This window comes from Quercus suber, unplaced genomic scaffold (genome assembly GCF_002906115.3).
Source record: "Quercus suber isolate HL8 unplaced genomic scaffold, Cork oak 2.0 scaffold_1295, whole genome shotgun sequence".
NCBI lineage: Eukaryota > Viridiplantae > Streptophyta > Magnoliopsida > Fagales > Fagaceae > Quercus > Quercus suber.
Window position 1 is genome coordinate 1 of NW_027070684.1, and position 6,510 is coordinate 6,510.

Sequence of the window (6,510 nt, forward strand, 5' to 3'; positions counted from 1 at the left end):
TTTAATCCTCGATCTTCAGAACAATATACAATATTTATTTCCTCCTTTTCAAACTCTCACTCTTCTTCTTACTTCTTCAGAACAATATACAATATTTATTTGCTCCTTTTCAAACTCTCACTCTTCTTCTTTGCCTCTGCCACATACATAGCTCTGAGGTTGTCGAATCTGAAATCACAGGATTTTCCTATTTCTGGCACCACCTTGACTGATATTACTTTCTCTGCTCTTTCTGCATGTTCAGCATCGTTTTGTAATGCTGTTTTACATTTTGAAAAAGTATTTGGAGAGATGTAAGGCACTCCACTCCATTCAGTCAGGTTCGATCCTCCGAACCCTCATTTATAGATTTATGCATTGGCAGCTGAATGGCCGACTTTGTGTGAATTCTTGAACACAGTTCTTGTGCATCAAGACTTCTAGACGGCCTAAACAAATTACACCCACACAAGTTTTAGAGAATACTTTTCTACAGCTGCTAGCAAAAGTATTTTAAGCAAAATATTGCTTATATTATATATAATCATGAACCATATACATGTAACAATGACAAACAATGTGATAGCAGTTTGCAATATTATAAAAAACCATAAACAGCAATTCTACAGGAATACACATTAATGGATCAAATTGATATAAAAACTAAAAGATTAGATGTTTTTCAATACAACGTTATACCAATGTTAACTTCAACAAGTTTATTTTGTTATTTTTCAAAAGTTTACCCCTGTTTATAAAAAAAAAAAGTCCACCCCTAAACTATAGGTTTAAAGTGAAACTTGTCCTAAATTTTATTTAATTGATACTTGTCACATTAGCAGGGGAAAAAAGCCAAAAAAGCTAAAAAAACTTACCAACTTATTTATTATTTATTTTCCCAAAATCTCCCATTCTCAAAAGAAAGGCAGCACTAGTATATTTTCTCCATCTCTTCCTTTTGGCTCGCTGTCTTGCTCTTTGAAGGTGGCTCAGACCTGTTTGCCAAGTGCATGGACACTCCCTTGGTGGAGCTAGCATATTGCTGAAATGTTTTAAAGAAACAAGGGTCACTAAAATATAGATTAAAGGCCAATACTTGTTCCACATAGTGTGTGCAATAAACACTTCCCTAAACAAAAAGTATGTTAAGATACACAGATATTCCAACTCACAGAAACTAGATAAATGATCCTTTTTTTAAAAAGGATAAATCATACATGAACAAAACACACACTTCACAATTTCAGAAATCCAAACCAATATAATACTCAAGAACAAACAAACTTGAAAGAAAGATAATGCATGAAAACTTACAAGTTGGCTCAATTTGATGGAAAACACTGTATAGCAGGTGGCTTGGCTTGGCTAAGCTTGGCTTAAATAGGAAAGGGCTAATGGGGTTAAGGCAACAACTTTGAAGAGTTAAGACCCCTTCTTCATGTCATGTGTGGAGTGAGGAGTGTATGAGGCTTGTCCGGTTTTATAGAGGGAGCAAATGCAAGATGGGCCACTTATTGAAGAGGGCCAAATTTTACACTAAAACATTAATTAAGTTCTTGATGTCTTGGACTCGCAACAAGTCTTCTAAAAAGTAAAAAATGTTCTCAAAGGAAATGAATATTATCCTCACAAAGAGTAGGAGAATGAAGTAAAATTCATTTCGAAGTAAAAAGTGAAGAGTGAAGAGAACCAAAATAGAAATGAATAAAGCAATGATTACAAAAGACGCAAATAGTTTCCCATACATGCATCATGGAGTCTTCAGTCTCGGACCCATTTACACGTATTCTGACTGTAAATAACAAATTAGCAAGCACATCACGCAAAGCTTGTTTTGCCATACATAACAAGTTCATCATTTCTTGTTTGTACATTTGCTATCAAGTGGTTCACCGGTCTTTATCCTCTATAGGGAGAAAAGGGTTTGGATTATAACAGAAATAGGAAAATTTGGGTGGGTGAAGAATACTCTGATGTTTAACCCAAAGTTCATAATGTCTTTTCACCCAAAATTCACAAATAGGAATTGGGTTCACTCAAAAATTAAAAACAAGTGCTTATGTAGATGCAAAAACAATAATTTTAACATGTATAAGAGAAAGACAGAGTATATTAGACCATATGCAAAAGCCAAGAATGCCATCAACAAAGCCAAATTGAACGAACTTTGATTCTGGGATATCTGATTAATTCAAAGTTCAAAACAACAAACAATAGTCTAAAAACATTTCACAAGAAGCACAGTTTTTAGCCTTTCAAAAAAAAAAAAACCATTTATACAGATATTCATGAATACCAGTGTTGAAGAGTCAAGAGAGAGAGTTTGAGTGTGTACAGGACGCCACGCCACTGCTGCCAACTTTCCGATGATCATCGTGCAGTGAAGCCTCCTCAGCATAGTCGTCCGATCTACTTCTCGCGTATTTGATATTGCTTTCTGACTGTATTTTACTCTGTAATCTGTATTTTGTGATATTGGTAAAGTTAGTACTTTCAAGTTCGGGTCTGGTAAATTGGTAATGTGGGTGAGTCGTGAGTAGGTATGTGACTGTGTAGTCTGTGTGCATTGGGTCAGTGGGTTTAGCCGTTTAGGTGTAATTTTGAATTATAACTAATAGTAAATTGCAAATTATATTTTAACGTTTAAAGTGTTTGGATTTTACATCTTAAAATTTTAAAAGTTAGATTTTACTCCCTTAGATTTTACATCCTAATATTTCAAAATTTAGATTTTACACCCTAAATTTTAGAAGTTTGTGAATTTCAATCCATAAAATTTGGGGCTATTTAAATTTTACACCGTAAAATTTCAGAATTTATGCGTGTAAAATCTAAACACTTAGAAACTTTAGAGATTAAATTCAAATTTTAAAATATCAGTGTAAAATCCAAACCCCTCAAACTTCAAGAGATAAAATTCAAATTTTGAAACTTTAACTTGTAAAATCTAAACATACTCAAACTTTAGGGTATATTTTACAAATTTACCCTTCATATAATGTTAAACGGGGTTTAGTAGCTTGCAAGTATTTCAAAGTGCAAATGTCTTTGTTTTTAATCTTGGCGGTACTGTAGCTTGCAGTGTGGACAATTACTATCCACACATGCATTGGGATCATTTTTTTTTTCTCTTTTACATGCCTATTGTATTTTTTTTTTTAATGAAAAGTAGTTCATTTTATTCAGATAAGGATAAAAACATTACATCTTGAAACACTAAGTGCTCAATGATACATAGAGTTTCTTCTATCCAAGAACTAGACTGTAATAGGTTTTTAGTATCAAGGACTAAACTCTAATAGGTTTCTAGCATCAAGAACTAAACTCTGACAAGCATATTGAGCTAGACCATGTGCAGCTTTGTTACCATCCCATGGAACAAAAGAAAATTTGCAATCACTAAACCTCTAAGCATGTAACAAAAACCCTGAGATAATGTTAGAGATGCTTGATAGAGGAGTGGTCGAACCAAGCAGGTAGTGAAAAACCACCTATGAATCACCTTCAAAAATCGTAGTTCTAATACCCATCTCCCAAACAAACTGCATTCCTTCCTCCATAGCCTTGGCTTCAGTTAGAACATGGGTGAGTTTCATCTTTTTGTTTAGTTGAATATTTAATTACAAAATAAAATTGTTTCTTAAAAAAAAAATTACATAATGAACTAAAAGTGTAATGTAAATTATTGCATAATAAGAACAAATAAATCTATTTCATAGTTAATAAATAATTGCACACAAAATAATTATGTAGTTAAAAATTTAATTGTGTTCAATATCTGAATTCCAAAATTTGTCAATATCCCAATTTCAAAAAATATTTGATTCCCAATTTCGAAAAATTCTCAAACAACATTTCAAAAAGTTGATATAGATATAAATATTTGTGTCAAGAATAGTGAAAATACTATGATCATGTGATACCTTGTCAATATATAAATAGAATTATAGAAAGAAGTTTAATTATTCATGCACTAGCACTCGATATACCTTGTCAAGATGATCACAGCATCCCCATGTCCTCAAAATAGGACGAGCATGATCACTTTGTTCATGTACCGTCAAAAGTTATACCACCTATGGAAAATGTGTGTTAGTGAAGACAAAAGATGTTGATGTAACTAATACATGCATGAAGATGTTTAATACAAAAATTTTCCTCTTGGGTCTCTTTCAATTTGTTATTAGTACAGATCCAAAGCTTCAACCTCTTATAGAGTAGAAATTTTTGGTACACCACTGTCGAATTTGATTTCTTTAATTGCATTTTTATCTAATTTGGAAATTTTAAATTGAATACAATTCTTATGCTACTTTGCAAAACTGAAATTTTTACCCTAATAGGGAACCATTTCATAGATTCTTTAAAGGGGGAAGCGATTAAGTTCTATTTAAAGATGGTCATTTTATTTGTCATTGATTCATTGTGATTGATCTAGTTGTTAGGTCATAGGTGCCAACAAAACGACATTATTTTCTTTCCTTGTTTTCTCTCTTTTCTCTTAATGGCGAAATTAGTAAGGGCATAGACATAATGACAATTTTGGAAAGAGAATCAAACTTTGTAAACTAAAATGAAAATTTTCAAATTTAAGAGAATAAAATGAAACTAACTCTAAATTTTAAGAATCAAAATGTAATAATTTTTTTTTTTTTAATTCGGCTTTCACACCATGCAAAGTTTAAGGCTATATATTTTATTTGGCGTGTCATATCACCTATGCCATCAAATGAGTCCCATGTGGAGTTTATTAAAGTGTTTTAGACTTTTAGTGCCATTTCCTAGTTTGGAAAATAATGATTTAACCTGCAATAATAATATTCATGATATGGGAAATTTGTATTTCTAAGTTTTTTTCTCTCTCTCTCTCTCTCTCTCTCTCTCTCTAGTCTCTTTCATATTACAGCTCATAGATGATAGAATTTGCATGGTTACTATCACATAAGTTAATGTACGAGCATGATACTTTGTTAATGTACCATCAAAAGTTATTATGGTAGTGAAGACTGAAAGATCAAAGATGTGGATGCAAAGCATAAGCATTCATCAAAATGTTTGATACAAAAATATTCCTCTTGGGTCTCTTCAAGCTTAAAGTACTTTTCCAAAGGTTGATCTAGTAGTCTAGAAATTTTTGGTACACCATTGTTGAATTTGATTCTTTATATAATTGCATTTTGATATAATTGGAGTTTTTAAATTGAATACAATTTTTATGTTACTTTGCGTACTTGACATTTTTTTTGGCTATATCAATATATCATAGATTCTTTTAAGTTGAGCCAATTAAGTTGTATTTCATGATTGCCCTTTCATCTGTCTTTGTAAGTCATCTGGCTGATAAGTGTTACCTTTCTCTTTACAAAGGCTAAACAAAATGATCATTTTAAAGAGGAAATCAAATTTGATGAACTAAAATGAAAATCTCAAATTTGAGAGACTAATTAACATGAAACAACTCAAAATTTTAAAACTTAATAATTTAGAGTAAAAATTTATAATCTAGTATTAAAAAGAAAAAGTCTTTACTTGACAACCTGCAAGGTCTAGGGGTATCTTTGGGTGGGTCCTAATCCGATCATCTATCACATATGCTATTATGAGTCCTGTGTGGCGTCAATTCAAATTCCAAGGTGCCATTTCCTAGTTTGGGAAATAATAATTTTATAGGTCAAAATAATATCCATTATAGGAAATTTGCATTTATAAGACCTATTATGTCACTTTGCACTACAGCTCGTAGATGATAGAAAAGTCACTATTTCCTGAGGATTAGAATGAGTCGCCTGAGTCTTTGAGACTCTAACTCTTTAACGGGACAATTGACCTCTAATCCACATAATTGCTACTTGGAATATTGTAATTTGATGTAAATAAAGTTGATAGATGGAACAACAACACTTGTAATTTAAATTTCAGCAACCAATAACACCTACTTAAAACTTTTTTCTTTTTATAATTTGATAATTACAATGGGAAGTAAGGATTTGAACCTTATACATGTCCACTGAAAAGATAAAAAATTGTTAGTTGAATTACAAGATTATTGGCGCTCACTTGATAGCGCTCAATAAATAAACTTTAGAGATTTTCAACGAAAAATAAATAAATAAACTTAAGAGACTGACAAGGTACAATTTGATGGAAAACACTATAGTTGGTGGCTTGGCCTGGCCTTTGAGAAGTTCAGGGGAAAGTGTGTGGCTGACAGAGTGTAAGCTCTATAGTGGCTTAAAGGGTATAGTGAAAACAGGGTTAAAGGCAACTACGTTGAAGAGTTAAGACCCCTTTCTCATGTCATGTGTGGAGTGGGAAGTGTAGGGGCTGTCTGGTTTTATAGAGGGAGCAATGCAAGACGATCCACTTATTGAAGAGAGCAAAAGTATAAACTAAACATTAATTTCTTGATGTCTTAGACTCACAACAGGTCTTCTAAAATATAAAAAATTTCCCAAAAGAAATGAATATTATTGTCAAAAAGGAAAATGAAGTACAACTCATTTCGAAGTGAAAAGTGAAGAGAACCAACAA

At 32.1% G+C, this 6,510-nt stretch overlaps 1 long non-coding RNA gene across 1 annotated transcript; it reads right to left on the reverse strand.

The window, feature by feature from the left end:
• Positions 1-7: 7 nt before the first annotated feature.
• On the reverse strand, positions 8-2,518 carry LOC136065898 (uncharacterized). Its single transcript, XR_010627494.1, has 3 exons — positions 2,276-2,518; positions 855-1,021; positions 8-428 (listed from the first exon to the last, which is right to left on the reverse strand). It is a non-coding gene; the product is annotated as an uncharacterized LOC136065898 (long non-coding RNA).
• Positions 2,519-6,510: the final 3,992 nt, after the last annotated feature.